Source organism: Cygnus atratus, chromosome 8 (assembly GCF_013377495.2).
Source record: "Cygnus atratus isolate AKBS03 ecotype Queensland, Australia chromosome 8, CAtr_DNAZoo_HiC_assembly, whole genome shotgun sequence".
NCBI lineage: Eukaryota > Metazoa > Chordata > Aves > Anseriformes > Anatidae > Cygnus > Cygnus atratus.
This window is the reverse complement of record NC_066369.1, coordinates 30,861,904-30,879,240: the sequence shown is the minus strand read 5'-3', so window position 1 is coordinate 30,879,240 and position 17,337 is coordinate 30,861,904. Positions and strand designations below refer to the sequence as shown.

Genomic DNA, 17,337 nt, shown 5'->3' with positions numbered 1-17,337 from the left:
AAAGAAGTCAAGCTGCTGTTGTTGTGGCTTCAGCAACAACGCCCGAATTGTTTTGTTCATTTCTTTTTTTTTTTTAAGGAGCACCCATCAAAAAATGATGCTATTTGTGCTTCTGCCCCCCCGTGCCCCCAGGCAGCCGTGCTAAGGAGCAGCCTCAGCTCACGTTCCTCTCCCAGCAAAGGCTGCGTAAGGCAGGCCACGATTTCAAACCAGAATTAAGAGACACAAACCCAGGTTACTGCAGCCCCATCGTATTTATGAGCTTCCCTTCAGGATCACACAGGAGCCCACGCAGGGGAGGGGGAGCAGCCCTGATGCAGGCACCCTGCCATCAAGTAATTAAAGCATCCCCTACAGGTACCTCATAAAATGGTGGGGTGTGTGTCTGCAGAAGAACAGGGGCAGAGAAACCAACCCATGCACATCCCTGGGTACCCACAGCAACCCCAGGTCCTCCCATCCCCACGCTGAGGCATCCTCCACACTCAGCACGTCACCTTTCAGAGACTGCAAATCAATGCAGGCATTACTGGAAAAGCTAAAGCTCCCATTTCAAGGGGGAGGGTGGCAAATATATCTAAATGAAGTTATCTGGGCAGGCAGCTCCTTTGCATCCAGTGATAATCAATAGTGTTTAAAACTGAGTGCTTTGCTTGTCAGATACATTTTTAAAGAGCACAGTCTGCGAGTCCTGAGCCCAAGCCTCCTTCACCATTCCTCCTAGCACACAGCCCTCCTTGGGGGGGCTAAGCTTTGTAAAATTTAAGCAAAGACTCCGAAACATCCCTGCTATTCCATTCACTCGCACCCTCTCCCAGGCCAGAGAGAGCCCACATGTCAAGATTACATCGACTTTTCCAAAGGAACTGCGTGGGTTGCAAAGGGACTAGAAAAGGCTGGGGAGAAATCAGCAGCAACAGAGGCACCCAAAGCAGCGATGGAAAGGAGAGCACTGCTACTTCCGAAATTAATGGGCAAGTTCCTCAGACTCACAGAGGCCCTGAAGACTGATGCTTTTGCTAATTTTTTTGCTACCAGTCTCATCTGTCCCCTCCTCCTGCGCTGCCCCAGATTCCTGCTTGCGCTAGCTTCCCCACCAGACCGAGCACAGATAGCTGAAACTAAAAGGTTATTCTGCAAAAGCACACAGCAACACCCGTGTGGAGCAGAGCTGCAGTATGGCAGCACCAAACAGCCGTGCCGTTTGGTCACGTCATCGCTCGTCCAGCCAAAACCCACACACAGCCGTCGCTCTTCCCTAGGGTTTAAAATACAGACTGGAGGCATACAGCAGCAGATTGTTTTAGCAAGTGTAACCCCCCAAGAAAAGAGGCTATGGCACACGGGATTGCCTTCTGCATGGCCAACAGGAGGTTTAGAGGAGGGTTATAGTGACAACCAGACCCTGACCGGACCAACGCCACAGAGGGAGATGTGCCATAAGCCCGGCACAGGACGAGGCCTCATCAGAGCCAAGATCAGGAGATGATAAAGCAGTCATCCCTCACCCTAACAACCGCACCCTTGGGATATTTTTCAGCAAATGTATTAACAACAAGACTGTTCAAGACAAAACCAGCAGTTCTGGAGTAGGAAGAAAAAGCTGGATTCATCCGAGGCATGTTGGGGGAACCAAGTAGGGGCTGGCTGCGCTGGGAGGAACTAGGCCCACGTGAGCTCCCTGAGAACACAACCAGCTCAGAAACACGGGGGACAAACAAATACGGAGTCACAGAATGGCTTGGGTTGGAAGGGACCTTAAAGATCATCCAGTTCCAACCCCCTGCCACGGGCAGGGACTCCTCCCACCAGGCCACATTGCTCAAGGCCAGGCCTTCACGTATGAACCAGGTGGTTTGCATAAGGAGCAGAGGCAGCAATGCAAACTGCAAGACAAGCAGTACTGGGTGAAGCTGGGCTACAGGACATAAGCACAGAGCGAGAATTTGGAGCCTTCAGTGGGGCCGGGAAGGGCGTGTGGCCACCAAAGCCACTGCTCCTCAGTCAGTACTGCCCCTTCCACCGCAGGGACCGACCACTTCAGCGCACAGCGGGTTCAGCACAGACCCGTCTTGTGGCGCAGACATCCCAAGCACTAAGACATCTTAAATAATTTATTCAAGCGAGGGCATAGTTGGGTTTTGTTGTCGTTTTATGTTTTTTTTGTTTTGCTTCTTTATTTACCACAGCTTTCCTGCGGTTATCTGGCACCACACACACCCAGACCTTAAACCTGACATAGCCGGCATATCATCGAGAAACCGCCTCACAGCTCGGAGTTGTGTTACTGTCTGCTCAAGAACTTCTTGGCAGCTTTGTCAAGAAGTCATTTTCTGTCAGAAAGGCCACCTTGTGTTGTTCTGCCTTTCTCACCCCAGAAAGCTAGGAGCAGTCCTCCTTTACTGTAAGTTTACAAGGGGCTCACATAGCACAGACCTTGGGAGGAAAGACAGTTAATTGCTTTAAATTAGAAGAGGATAGATTTAGTTTAGATATGAGAAAAAGATTATTTACTATGAAGGTGATGAGACACTGAGGCTGCCCAAAGGAGCTGTGGCTGCCCCATCCCTGGCAGTGCCCAAGGCCAGGCTGGATGGGGTTTGGGCAGCCTGGGCTGCTGGGAGGGGTCCCTGCCCATGGCAGAGGTTGGGGCTGGGTGGGCTTTAAGGTCCCTTCCAACCCAAACCAGCCTGTGAGTCTACGAACTGTGAAGCTCCTAAAGGAGACGTTTCCAACAGGACCAGGTCTGGGCTCACACCCTAAGCGTGTGAAATGCACAGATATGTGCATAAATACGTATCTGTGCATTTCTGCAGACGTTGGGTGACATGCCCAGTGGTGCCTCCCTCCTGGGGCTGGGATGAAAAGCTGCATTCCTCCTCCCACGAGAACTCACGTCCCTTTCTGTGCTCGGTTTTCTGTGGGTGGGCTGGGACGGGGCCACTGGCCAGGAAGCGCTCGGAGCCCCGGGCAGCACAGGCCAGGGAGGCTCAGGAGCTTCCTTTTGCGTCCTCCTGAGATAAAGTTCTAAAGCTAACATTGCAGGAGCCCAAGGCTTATTATTTGAAGGTTCATTTGAGACTGCATAAATGTAAACTTCATGGAAATTTTAAGAATTAAGACATCTCTGCTCTTGCTTGAGAAATTAAGGATGCCACTCGCACCATTAACTAAGCAATATGTAAGATTTCAAGGAGAGATTTTTTTTTTCATCGTTTAGAAGTGTTGAGAGAGGAAAAATATCCCCCCTCAGTACTGTGCCAAGTTTGTTTAACTTGTTACGTATTTTCCCTTAGTTATCAAAGTGATATTACAGTGAACAAAAAGCATTTGAGGCTGGAACGCTGAAATTTTGGCACAAACCGTGAAATTGGTCTTTAAAGGTGATTGACATTCTCTCTGCCTCACCTCCCTACCAATTAAAAAAAAGGGGGAAAAAAAGCTATTGCCAACACCAAGCCATCCAAGTGTCCAAAACACACCACACAAACAAAGGAGTTATTAAACTGAGCCTCCCTGTTTGAAAATGCAGCTAGAAAAGAAGACAAGACAACATTGTCAGCGCCAGCCTTTGTCTCCGTGCCAGTGACATGGAGACGTCTCTCTCCTGACTCAGTGAAAAGTAATCACCAGCATACACGAGATTAGGTTTGCAAGCGTAAAACAGCTAAAGAAATCTCGACTCGAACACTCGCAATTTATTTAAAACGTTTTATTTTGCAGTTATGCTGCCTGAGGAAGTATGTAGCACAAGCCAGGCTAGCCTCCGAGTGTTTAAAAGCCATTTTGTAGATTAGGCAGTTTATAAACATCCCAGAAGAGCACAGAAAAAGAGTTTGCTCCTTTTGTAACACGTATCCTTGCTGTTACTTTTATCTCTCTGCATTTCCTAGAACCTCCTCCTCCTCTTTCAGTACACAGCAAGCTGCTAAGAAAGCATTATTGAATGCCACAGCAAAAGCCAAAATAAATTGCTTCTTCACCGCCTGCTTCTCATCTTCTGAGCACGTCCAGAAACTTAACAGGTTAAGAAGACAAAAGGAGAACTACATTAACGCTCTTCTTGGAATTCTGTTTTGGGACTTGCGATGTTTTGTGTCCTGCCAGATCCAGCTCGAGTCTCCCTCCATCTCCCTTCCCCTCCAGCCTCAAACCCAGCAGCTTTCTGGATGAATGAGCAGCGAGGAGAAACACATAAGTCCCGTTGGAGACCAAGATGGACTTAGGCACTACGATTGTGCTTCTATATGGCATCTAGCATATTCTGTAGGGGTTGTTAAAAGTGTTACATCAAGGGTTGAGCGCTCAGGGCACATGCTGCAGTTGCACAGAGCTTCAGTGCCCACCCCAGGTGTCGCAGAACTTAAACATAACCCTATATGAGGGAGCTACACTGCAATTTAAATCTCAGACCACACACAGGCCAGCATTTCATTCTGAATGGTTTGAGCCTAGCAAAGCTTAAAGCAAGCAAAGACAAGGTGATAACACATGGAGCTTCAGATACCAGCCCTGAGACATCTGCCCTACCTCAAATAAAGTTTCTGCTCTTAATTCCTTTGAGCTAAACCTAACCCTGATAGTGAGGGACTCCAGCATAAGGAGTTTCCACTTGCACTGCCTGTGAGCACGAGGGTACCCTAGGGCAGGCTTCCAGCAGCCCAAACGGTCACCTCTCCAATTAAACAGCTCGCGTTAGTGCTTCCTTGCATGGCACAGGCTATGGGAGCAGATGAATTTTTAACGATCTGGACCAAGTGTTTACCAGCCCCAGAGACTTTCACAGTCTGATTTTCCCAAGCTCAGACGCTGGAAACAGCAGCCAGAGCCCTGCAGTGCTCACAGCCCACGGTCGCAAGCAGCAGGGGGCAAGCAGCTCCGTGCAGCCCCACACCTCTGCCGGACACCAGCCCCCCAAACACTAAGCCAATAATCCTAAGTGCTTGGAAGTCAACAGCACAGCTGTAACTGCTGATGACTTGCATTGCAAGAAGCTGTTTATGAGATAGCAAGCCCCTGGTAAGAGATGATACTTTAAGATTGATTTCTATGAACTAGTAAAAAAAAAAAAAAAGTTAATCATGAAAACCCACAGGGCCCCACTCTCAGCTCACGTAATTGCAGCAGTAGCAGGTGTAGCTAGTTACATCCACCAGCACTTTGCCCCGGAATTGTCAGCACTTTGCCTTCAGCACAAATCCTCACCAGCCTAACTTCCATAACCACCTAATATTAATCTATACACACATCTTCCAGACAGTAAAGGCCATTTTTCTGTGTCTGGAGCGCGCTGCCCTAGTGCAGATGAGCAATAAGAAGAGGAGGGAGGGAGGAAGCTTTGATTCTCCAGCTCTGCAGCTTCACCGGGGTGCTCTGTAACAGCCCCCGGAGAGGCCAGCCCCCAGCACAGCAGTGACTCGGCCAGACAGAGCCCAGCCCCTGCCCTCACAGCCTCCTGCATTAAACATCCTGCGGTGCTGGGTATGCAGGCTGGGACCTCAGGACCATTTCACTCCTCAGCTGCAAACAGCCATTTTGATAACGCAGGCAGCAGCTGTTCTGCCACACATGAAACCATCATTTAAAACCAGAAGAAAAGAAAAAAAGAAACAAGGGAGTTCAGGTACGGGGGATGTACATAACGAGCTCTGCTTTGGCCAGGACCTCTCTAGGATTCCACCTTTGGGATCAGCCGCATCCCTGTGCAGGGCAGAGGCTCCCGCACCCCACCACGAGGCAGCAGCAGCTCCCTTGCACTGTCACAAGTCACCGAGCCACCTCGTCCCCCGCCATCCCCAGGACTCAGGTCTCTTCTCCGAGCCAGCACACGCTCTGCTGCTCCCCATCGTGAGAATTTAGACTTTGTCACCACCGCTGAAGGAGGCTCAAGTATTTAATACGAATATTATCTACTTATTAAAAATAAATAAAAATGTTGGTATTTTTTCCTTGCTACTAGTAAGCCAAAACCCCAGCCACCTTCCTTTCCTGTCCCTCTCTTATACTGCTACCTAATTTCCCCCACCAGAACTATCCATCTCCACACAGCATTAAAGATAAATTGCTCCACAATTCACGAGCAGCTTCAATTACTGAATCACCAGAAGTCAAAAGCACACCTGAGGGGTGGATACAGCTCTTTAAGCTTTTATAATTTCATACTTGGCAAAGAAAAATGTCTTTGCTATGAACTGATAAAAATTGGTCATTTATCAGCAGACAATAAATGAACAAGGCAGATACAAGTATGACCCCACATTTAAAGCAGAGCATCACACTAGATACAGCCCTTTTGAACTTCATGTGAAGATTTAGAGCCCCCATCTCCCCTTTCCCCCCAAAATGCTTATGAAACAGATAAAGTATCAAAAAAAACTCTATAATCCCAATTCAAGGGCCACAATAAGGCCTGAGGTTTGTTGCTGCCAAGCGTGTGGCTGGTTCTAGTGCCTGTAAGCTTTAGGCAGAGGACTGTAAGGAGCTTCCAGTGAGTACCAAGTGCCCAGGAGGAGGGGAGCTTGGGCTAACGCAGACCCCTGCACCGTCACCTTCTCAGCCCCAGAGACAGTCCTTACTCAAGTCCACGCATTTAAGGGGGGAGCATCCTAGAAAGAGACAGAGGGTGTTCGTAGAACTACCACTCTGGGATGTCTTTGCAGTTTGCAGCTGAACTGTTGGCCTGGCTGGATGTTGTACAGAACCTGTAAACACAGGCATTGTCTAGCTATCCGTGAATACCTCTTTTTGGCTCGACAGGGAGCGGAACATCTTGAAGAAACAGAACAGAACGACTGCAACAGCAACGCTCAAATAATACAGCAAGCTGACACGAGACAAAAGCCACGGCTTGACACGAGCTCCAGCATGCTCCCACACCTGGCTAGATGTGAACGCCACCTTCCCCAGCACTAACGCCTTTGGTTCTTCAAGTTCTAGGAAACTCATTCAAACAATTGCTTTAATGACAGACATTAAACTGACCATAATATCTAACCAACTCAGTGGATGCTAATGTAAGAATCCAAATAACTGTAACACAGCAGCCTACTGTGAGTAAGAAACTACTGACGCATACTATTATTACAAGCAACTGTAGCAAAGATATCATAGCAACAAATTAAACTGCATTTCTGAAGTCCAGGAGTAAAAAAGTTAAAAAAAAAAAAAAAAAAAAAAAAAAAAAAAACAAAGCTAGCCCCAAGAAGAACTCCAGAAAGCACACTTAAATGGCAAGGGGAAAGAGGGAAACATTACTCCCATTACAGCAGAGAAAACGTGGAAAAGATGCAAGGTAAGACATTCCCTGCCCAGGTCCAGACGTGGGTCATTAGCCCCCTGCTCCCCCAGAAGAGGACACCACGTTAAAACAACGGCAATGAATTAAGGAATTAAGTTCTTGCTGAGTGCCTCAGGCCCACGCCTTCCTTTCACGGAACGGTGCGGGTATCTCTGCAATATGGTGCCACTGCAACGGACGGACACAAAATTTGGTCCCCCGCAAGTAAATGGGGGCATTTCCCTGCCTGAGTTTGACCTCTGGAAGTTTGTGATGGTTATGGGCGTTGGGTGAGACGGGCACTCTGCCCAGCCAGAGCCCCAGCCCGCCCATCTCAGCGGAGCCCCAGGAGCCCTCAGACGCGGGTTCTCCATTACCGGCGACCCAGGCAAATGCGAAGCCGCGGTTTAGCGGCGACGGGCTCCGTCCCATCTCCAGCCATACAGACCATCTGGACCAATGCTCCCTGCTTAAAAAAAAACAAAACAAAAAAAAAAACCAAGCGGTGCATGCAACGTGTCCTCCACCAGAACCGCCCCCCCCGACCTTTACGGCTGCCTTTTTAGAGGAGGGACCCGAGCAGCGGCGATCACAGCAAGCCTCCCGCTCCCCCCGGGGGACAAGGCGGCCACACGCCCCCCAGTCACCCCCCCCCCTCCCCCCCCAACCACAAACCAGCCCTCAGCAGGGCAGAGCCACGCACCCACGGGTGCTTTTAGGGCACCCTCACCCACCCCACGGCCGCAGGGAGGGGGCCTGCGGCTGGCCGGGACAAAGCGCTGCCATTGTCCGCGCTGCCATTGTCCCCCTCACGGGGCCATTGTCCCCGCCGGGCTATTGTTGTCCCCCGGCCCTACCGGAGCTGTCCATGGTGCCATCGGCTCCGCGCTGCTGCTGCTGCTGCGGCTGCCGCGAGGGGCTCCGGCCGCCCGCCCCCGGCTCGCCGGCCCCGCCGCCGCCGCCCTCCACCAGCTGCAGGGCCTCATAGCCCTCCCCGCCCGGCTTCCTGCGGTACCCCCCGAGCAGGCTCATGGGCGAGCCGGGCCGGGAGCCGCCGCCGGCTGGGCGGAAGAGAAGCGGCCCGGGGAGGAGGGAGGCGGGGAGGGAGGGACGGGGCGGGACGGGGCGGCCGCTGCCCCCTGCCCGCCCCCGCGGGCCCGGAAGGAGTCGAGCGGCGCCCACCTCCGCCCCCCGGGGCTGTGACGGGGCCGGGGCTCCTCCGGGAACCCCTCCGGCCCCGTTCTGTGTGGAGCGGGGGGTGAGGGAGGCCCCAAGGGAAGCGGCCGCTGCCAGCACTGCTGAGCGGGTCTCAGTGGGCTCCGAGGGGAAGGGGGGCTCACGAACCTCCCGGTTCCAGCCCCCCGCCACCAGCTCAGGCTGCTCAGATCCCACTCAGCCACCGCCCTCACGGTGAAGGATTTCTGCCTTGTGTCTCATCTCAGTCTGCCCTCCTTCAGCTTAAAGCCGTTACCCCCAGTCCTATCCCTACACAGTCCCTCCCCATCGCTCCTGCAGCCCCCTTTAGGCGCTGAAGGTCCCTATCAGGTCTCCCCTGAGCCTTCTCTTTTCCAGGCTCCCTCAGCCTATCTTCACAGGAGAGGTGACCCAGCCCCTTGATCATCCTCGCAGCCTCCTCTGGACTCATTCTAATACATCCATTTCTCTTTAATTTAAGGAAAAATTAAGACCAAAAAAAAAAAAATCTGTAGCATCCAGACATGACAGACACGCCTTTGGTCTCTTACAGGAAGGACACAAAGTACCCTGCTTCGAAAAACAGAGTGGGGTTGCTTCTGAAGCAGTACCACCACCAAGCACTTCTGTAGCAATGGCCGTAACCTGAAATATTTCTAACATTTAGCTTAAACTTCCCTCTTCGGCACTGCAGGGCAGGGGGCAGCTGGTACAGCCGTACCTCGTCAGGCGTGCCTGTTTACGTAACTCCCACAATTTCATATTACACTGCAGACCGGGTACATCTGTGACCCAGAATTTTCCTCAGAAAAATCCAAGCAGATTTACAAGCAACAAACTAAAATGAATTAACCTGACATAAGTGGTTCACAGTAGCAGCTTGAACTCAAGGTTAGAAATGGGTATTTGCTACCCATTCGTTAGTGGGCTGTTAATACATTGCTCTGTACAGAGCGATACATAGACTGCGATGCTCACCAGTAGGAACGTGCCCCTCTCCCTCACATTGCCCATTTGCAGCAACCTAGCGAAGACAAAATAAAAGTGCAGGCACTTTTTGAGGGATATCCGTGAGTCTTTCCTAGTTAACCAGGGATATGGCAATTCCTTCTACATTCTAGTATTAAAATGGGAAATTCAGGGGAGAAGAGGGATTCAAGATGGTTTCTCCTTTATCTTGCTCACTGAGATAACAGCCCACCAGTGAAGAGGCAAAGCCAGGCTCTTGGGTGAAGAGCACACATCGAGGCCATGTAACGTCACCACAAGCACTCGGACACGCTCACACCGGAGGGAACGAGCTGGGGAGCCTGGCACAGCACATACCCTACACAGCCTAACCCCCATGCTGAACTGTCACTCGTGCTCGCTAGCCTGTTCTGTGGCCTTCATCCAGCACTTTGAGCTCAGCTTAGACGAGACCATGCCCTGAATCCATGAGTCATCTCTCACAGGTGAGCAGCAAGGGGGATGTTGCAAAGGACTATCTGCATTAGGCAGTGAAAGGAAAGTCCTTCCAAAAGTGTTCTTATGGGAAAAGGGTTCAGCATTTCCTACCCAACACCGATATTGACCTTGCATCTGCAGTGGGCAGACTGCAGTCCCATTCAGAAAAGAAAGCTTGATTTTCTTTGTTGAATCCATTAATTCCTCTCTTTCCAGATTTGTCCCAGCATTTGGGGGATCATAGCTGTCTTTCTCCCAAGGATTCCCCAAGAGGAATCCCACAGCACCCTGACACTCCAGGCCTGGGCTCTGCAGAGCATCAGTACAGACACAGCAGGGACAGCACAGCCTCCCGGGGCACCATGGGGCAATTACCAGTTCTACAAAGCAAAGAGCACTTGGTGGAATTAGGGGACTACGTTATGTGGGATTTGATTTTTCACATATTCGCTCATTTTCCAGCCCTACGGGAAGCTTAACCAAAGAGCACATATAAAGTAATATGCCTTCCTCACCCATTTCATCCCTTAAATTGGGCCGGTCTGTCAATGGTCATACAATTTCTCCTGTTTGGAGGTCTGCAGCATAAAGAATGCTGTATAAAAAAGAAAATTGCAGATGGCTTTCAAAAATGAGAGCAAAAAAAAAAAAAAAGGTCCAGGGAAACAGCTACTTAGAAAAATTCATTAGCATCCTCGAAGGCTTATTGAGTCATGGCTAATGATGCTACAAAATAACAGACTTTTTATAATGTATGAACTGTAAGGCTGGCAGGTGCCATTAGGACTGCAGGAGATGTTAACGATGCGATGAAGAGGACTGCATCTTGCTCAAGACTCGGGAGATACAAACTCCCTCCCCACTGCTGACCTTGCAAATGTCAATTGATTTGCCCAGGCTCTAACACTGTCTGCTCCTCCGTCTGGGCTGCAGCCTCTCCTGGGCAGAAGTCTTTTATGGTAGCTGTAATCAAGCACACAATGTATGGAGGCATTGTTTCTTTTTCACCTCTCTCCCAACTAGATGCACAATTAAGGTGAAACCTTAAACTCTTAATTCTTCATGAACACATTCAAACTGTGCAGTACCAAAAGAAGTACAGCTATCGCCTGAAAATTAGTTTACTATCCCAGGCAATACCTTTAAAATTCAATGAACTAAACATTTTTTTCAAAGTTATTCCATTGCAAACAACAAATTCACTCTGTTCACTGAAACACTTGTTTCTTGAAAATTCATGTGTGAAATTTTCCCTTTATCTTACCTTAAGAGAAGGCCAAGAGACCACCTATTGTTTCCGTACTATCACTGACCATAAACAGCATGCAGAGCTTGTCCCCACTGCTTGATTTTGTACTCCCACTTCCCAAAGCACCTGGTACTGCTTTGTAGGGCAGATCATTCTCTCTGCACCTCAAGGCACCATAATTTCTTCTTTCCTTTCTCTTTGTGTTTACGTGCACTGTGTCCTCTGCAGTGGGACCCTGTGCCATCACTGCATGCTGAGAATTAACATTTTTGCCTCCTCTCTCTTCAAAGGGCTCAAACCCTAATCAAACCACCCTAATTCATAGACTCCCAGATTTAAACTTCCTTCGACAGCCTTGTAACAAATAATCTATAAAATGAGCTTTCTGGGAGGGGAAAAAAGTAACAAAAAAATTGTAAGCTCATTTAATTCTGCTTACCTTCCCTACAACTTCTCCAGGAAGGCTGATGGCATTCAGCCATAGCTATGTTTTGGAGAACCCTTCAACAGCCCAGGAACCCACCCTGCCACCTTATCAAGGATTTGAGCTATGTGCCATAGAAGTCAGCCTGCCAGGGCCAGGAGGCTTAACACCTGTGTAAATCAAAGCAGTTTTTGACATTAAAAGCAAACAAAAAAGACAGCTGCCCCCACCACCACCTTTTTGTGCTCGTTTAGTACCCAAGTCTACAGCACAGACACTGCTGAATGCATTAGGTAGCAGGGCACTGCTTGTATTTTCAACTTGAGATTTTGATGCTTAATCTAATTAGTCTTCACGAATTTGATGCAGTAAAAGCCTCTTCCCTGCCCTAAAAACTGATTTGGTACAGACCTGATGACTGCATCTGTCACAGCATCACATTTACCCTCAGAAGTCCCACATCGTGGCAGAAATACAGAACCTAACCCCAAAATAACCCTTCCCCAGCCACATGCATGGCCATGGGGTTATGGCCCTGCTCGCACCAGCTCAGCCCCACCGGGCAGGGAAGAGCATGGCTCACATGGGTTAGCTTTGACCCTAATTTTGACTCTTTCAGCAGAAAAGCAAGAGCATCACCACATTTTTGTCAGACCCTTCCTCCTGAACCTGCCCCATGGGTATTTTACTCTGGCAACCGCCCACGAGCTTTACTCTCAGGAGAAATATCTGTCCCACCACCCTCCTCCCCAGGGAGAGCCCAGCACACCCAAGCCCTCCCCAGCTGCCAGCATTTTAAATAAGTGCTGCTCGTTTAACCCTGGTTAAGCAAATCTGATTGAATTGATTAAAGCCAGCAAGATCTCGTCTGGGCCAGGTCTGCCTCGGTTCCCATCAGCAGGCAGCCCAGATGGACTGGAAGAAATAATACCACTGCGTTTTGGGTTGCTGCTGCCACAGGTGGAGAATATCTTAATGTTTCCATTTTACTTTTGGCCTGGTGCATTGAAATATTAAAAAAAACAACAACAACAAAAACCTCAAAACTTTTGTCGCCACATTCAGACACGAGGCATGAGATGTGGTTCCAGCACAAATGACTTTGGGGCGTAAATGGCCGGTGCAGCGAGGGTGACGCTCCGGGCCCTCCCACCTGGGGGCTTTGCTCATCGTTCGTGCAGCTCCACGGGCTGCCCAGGAGCACTGACACCCGTGCACTACTCGGGGAACAGGCACGTGATAGCACCACAGGTACAGGCCCTGGGTACAGAGCCAGAAATACGGTTTCAGAGCAGTATCAGGACTTGTGCTGAGGATAAATAAGGGATATTTGGACTGGAGTCAAGGACAGCCATGCGGTTCCTTTTCTGCTTGTGGCTATGGGAATGGTTTGTCCAGGCCTGGATTTGCTGGAGAAATAAGGAGCTGCTCAGGCAGCAGCTACTCAGGGCAGCGCAGCATCTTACCCCTGTGGGATGCACTGGGCCCCAGGCAGATCGGGCTGGGATTTTTAGGAATGGAGGTGGAGAGAGGGGAGTCAGATGATCCAATCCTTTGTGAAGTGGCTTAGAAAAGTTGTTCTGAAAGAAAATCTAAACCTTACCAGGGAGCCAAAAATGTAAAATCTGAAAAGAAAGCGGCCCCCTCGGGCTCCTGGGTTTGTGTCTTCTCTCTCGCAGTGCACAGCGTTCCCACTGTGGGTCAGGACTTGGGGGCAGACAACTTGGCCATGAAATAAATCTAGCACATACAAACCATCCCCCTTTGCACTACCCTCCCTGCCTTCTTCCCCCTTTTTTATCAATACAGCTTGTCATTATTTTGTTTTCCAGTGACTTCAGTGTGACTGGGTTATTATCTCCCCGTCCGTTCCTGCCCTCCGTGATATCACACACCATTAAGTGTATTGCTGCCTCTGCATGTTTTTGTAGCTCGCCTCTCAGCCTTGTTAAATTGCTGCTGGGGACGATGCACGGCTTACTCACGCCAGCCTAGGACCTTGTTTCCGAGTGTTCAAGGACTCGGGGGGCTCCCCAGCAGCGGTTCACAGAGCTGGGGAAACACAAGGGACACCAATGCCCAAGGGGACATTAAATTGGAGAGTGTCACCGTCAGCTCAGGAAGTCCCCAGCCTGCAAGCTGTTGGGAAATCAGAGGCTGTGCAGCCGTCCATACAGCGCATCAAGGCTGAATCAGGTATTTGGGTAAAAATCAGGTATTTCAGTGCCTGCCTACCACCCATTGCTTCCCATTCACTGAACAACAAGTGGCTAAATGCCATGAAAAATCTGGGCCTCCTAAAGCCTGTCTGCAAGGCTGCAAAATACTCTTGTGCGTGATGCCGACTAGAAGGAGAGGCACGAGTTCTGAGCCACAGCGGCATCTCCGTCGGCACAAGTCCTGCACCCAGCGCCTGCCCCACAGCTGGTGCCTCGGGAAAAGCCCAGCGTGGTGCTGAGCCTCGGGACCGAGCAGGAAGGCGAACGCTCCGTGCAGCCGGTGCACAGCTGCAGGTTGTGCTGCTGCTCCTTTCTGCTGCGTGTAACACAACACAAAGCTAGCACCCAGAGCTCCGCATTTATAAACGCATGCAAAACGTCCACAGTGTCATGCTGAATTTCCCCTTTCAGGGCATTGTTTGCGTTGGGAAAGGCTGGTGGTACGAACAAGGAGGGAGGTGATTATACAGCTTCTTCCACACACAGCAAGCGAGTCGTCCGCGGTTAACTTCTGCGTCTGACCCCAGCAGCAGTTCAACAGGATTTTACTTTCATTAGGAAAAAAAAAAAGGCAAAAAAAAAAAAAAGGAAGATTAAGGAGTTTGATTTAAAGAAAAGATTGAAAACTAAAGGAAGCAAATGGGTTTCCTGTGGCAAATGCTAACATCCCCGATCAAATGTGTAAGCTGTGACGCGCAGCTCAGCTTTCACCTGGCACGAGCAATGCCGTGAGTCCCAAACCGCCTTGGCTCATTTTCCAGAGACATGATGCGATTCCCTCAGCACTCGCTGTGTCTGAAAATAATCAGCCGAGGCTCTCAGGTGGCCACGACCAGGGCACGGGAGAGGAGCCCTGCAGGCCGTGAGCACGGCCCCGAGAGCAGAAGGGGAACTACAGGCGGCACCGCCACCCCTCGCATGCCGCTCCAGCCGGCACACTTGCACGGGATGGAGGATGGGGCAGGGGATGAGCATCCTCGCTACAGCTTTCAGAGTTTCTCTCTGACGAACATCTACGTGAGGTCCTGCCTGCGAAGGGTGGGGAGATACAGGTGGGCCTGATAGCACCGGAAGGTTCTCCACAAAGCCAGCACTTCTTTTTTCCCCCGTTGAAGTGTTTCCGTGCTCTTACAGATTCTGGTAGTGGGCTGCTGCTCTACTACTAATTGGAAGAACAATATTATCAGAGCCTTGTTACTCATTCTGGCTGCTGTATGAAGCATTGCAGCGCGGGGCCTGTCTCCGCTCACAGCACCAGCTGGCTTACAGCCCTCGACCGTGGCGGCGGTGCGGTGTGGGCCCAGGTCTGTGTCCGTTCCTCACTTCCTCGGCCGTGCTCCTGCAGCCGCCCCCAGGCAGGCGACGCTCTCCCCACGGCGCTGCCTGCACTCCGCAGTTTCGGAAGAGCGGCTTGGATGCGTCTCAAGGGGCGGGAGGTTGAATTGCACCGGTGTGGGGGGACTTGGCAGCGCATCGCCGTGGCTGTGGCCGCAGGCCATGCATGGAGCACTGCAGGAGCCAGAAGCCGGCTTCTCGGTTTCCACAGCACAGCCCGCGCCTGCCGTGCCACCCAGCGCTGCCTTTGCCCCAAAACCTCGGCTCTGGCAGCTCCAGCACTGTCCTGGCTTCCCGGGAGAGCATCCTGAGCACACACGGCACACCCTGGGCTGGAATCGCTGCCGCCAAGCGAACGTCCCACACCTCCTGCACGGCAACAGCTCCACCGCAGAGGGTTCGGGCACAATCCTGGCCCCCGCCTCAGCCTGCCTGCATGAGTTTGCTCAGCACGCATCTGTTTCCCTGCCAGGGTTCAGATCTACGTGGATACCATTTCCCATCCTGTGTATTTTGGGTTACTGAAGACCAAAATATATTTAGGAAAATAAAATCTCTATATTGTCTACAGCGCCTACCAAAATAGGGCTTCATACGCTATCGTAACATGAACTACCTTAAAGGTTCATAAATTATTATTCATATTTGGTTATAAATAATAGAAAGAGCTATTTATAGCGTTTCGGCTTTGAGAGCTCCTCACGGCAGCTTCTCCCGCGCCCCTAATCCCATCTGAGCAGCGGCGACAGCGGCGCCCTGGCAGCTGGGATTTCCAGGCCGCGTCTCTGCAGCCCCAGGGTTTTATCCTCCAAATCTGCACGCTGGGGACCGGCACGCACAGGGCCGGATTTCAGCAAATCCCCACCAAAAATCCATCCTGTTGGCCGGCCGAGCACCCGCCAGGGCTGCTCGGGGCAGGGCGGCGGGCGCAGCGTGCGGCCCGGGGCAGATTAGTTGGGTCAGCAGTTAAAGGCCGCAGCCAGCACTGCCAGGGCCAGCGGAGAAACCCGGAGCTCAAGGACAAAGCGTGGTTCCTCCTTAAAGGCCACAGCCGCCCCGAAATACTGCATCTGTGGGCTGCGAGTCTTTCTGGGGCCATAAACAAGCAGGCTGTGTCACAGCTGTCTAAATATAGTGCGGCCCGGGTTGCCTTCATGCTGCCTGTGCCATCGGAATGGCTCGATGCACAGATGCGTGTTTATTTTTTTCTCTCCGGGAAGGCTATGACTAAGAGAAATCTGCTGGGGAAGGGACAGCAGAAGATGGAGGCCCTCGGCTAAATGCAGGCACTGAAAAAGTCCGTCGTTTGCAGTCCTGGAGTCCTGGCCAAAATATTCCTCACCCTCCTCCTCCTCCTCCCCCTTCTTCTTCTCCTCCTCCACCTCTACCTCTCCCCCTGCCAGCACGCAAAATAAGGCTGCAGTAATGACAGCCCCAAATACACCAGAAAAACATTAAATATCTCCTGATTTCAGGCGATCCAGCAGCAGTGCCGGGCAGGACAGCCGCGTACCTGCACCGCAGCGGCGAGTGGAGGTCCGGAGGCCACAAGCCCACCACTCGCCCCGGCCCTGCTGGCCCCTCCTGCAGCAGCCACGAATTTTGCTTTTTTTCTTTCTTTTTTTTCCTTCTCTCGGGCCTGAAGCAGGGTTGTTGCAGGGAAGGCAGCGCCGTGTTTGTCTCCCAGTAACGAAGCACGCAGTTCTGAAGGTCAGCCTCGCAGCAGATGTGCTGCAGAAGGCTGCGTATCAGCGCTTCGTATCAGCATTTCTGTGCTACACGTACACCGGTTAACCTTGCCGCAGGAAGGCCCGGATACAAGCTGTTATTATTTTTTCAAGCCCCCAAATCATTTCCTTTCCCTTCGGGGGAGGCGGTATGCCCAAGAGGCATTCACAGCGCTGCTGCGTACGGTCACTGATTTCGGGGTGCCGGGAGGGATGGAGGGAGGCAGGGAAGCGGGGATGCCGGGATGGAGGGAGGCAGGGACCGGGGGGCTGGGATGCAGGGAAGCAGGGACCAGGGCTGCAGGGAGGCAGGGCTGCAGGGACCTGGGATGTCAGGATGCAGCGAGGCAGGGACCCGGGACGCTGGGATGCTGGGGTGAAGGGATGTGGGGACCTGGGATGCGGGGAAGCAGGGACTTGGGGTGCAGGGATGCCGGCATTTTGGGATGCTGTGATGCAGGGACCCG

General features: G+C 51.4%; 1 protein-coding gene and 1 long non-coding RNA gene across 2 annotated transcripts in view; both read right to left on the bottom strand.

Moving 5' to 3' along the window:
* Positions 1-17,337, bottom strand: part of DNAJC6 (DnaJ heat shock protein family (Hsp40) member C6) — a 46,125-nt gene that overhangs the window by 28,182 nt on the left and 606 nt on the right. The gene's annotated exons all lie outside the window — the stretch shown is intronic.
* LOC118256991 (uncharacterized) lies at positions 14,148-17,336 on the bottom strand. The gene is made up of 2 exons (XR_004781424.1): positions 16,657-17,336; positions 14,148-14,356 (listed from the first exon to the last, which is right to left on the bottom strand). It is a non-coding gene; the product is annotated as an uncharacterized LOC118256991 (long non-coding RNA).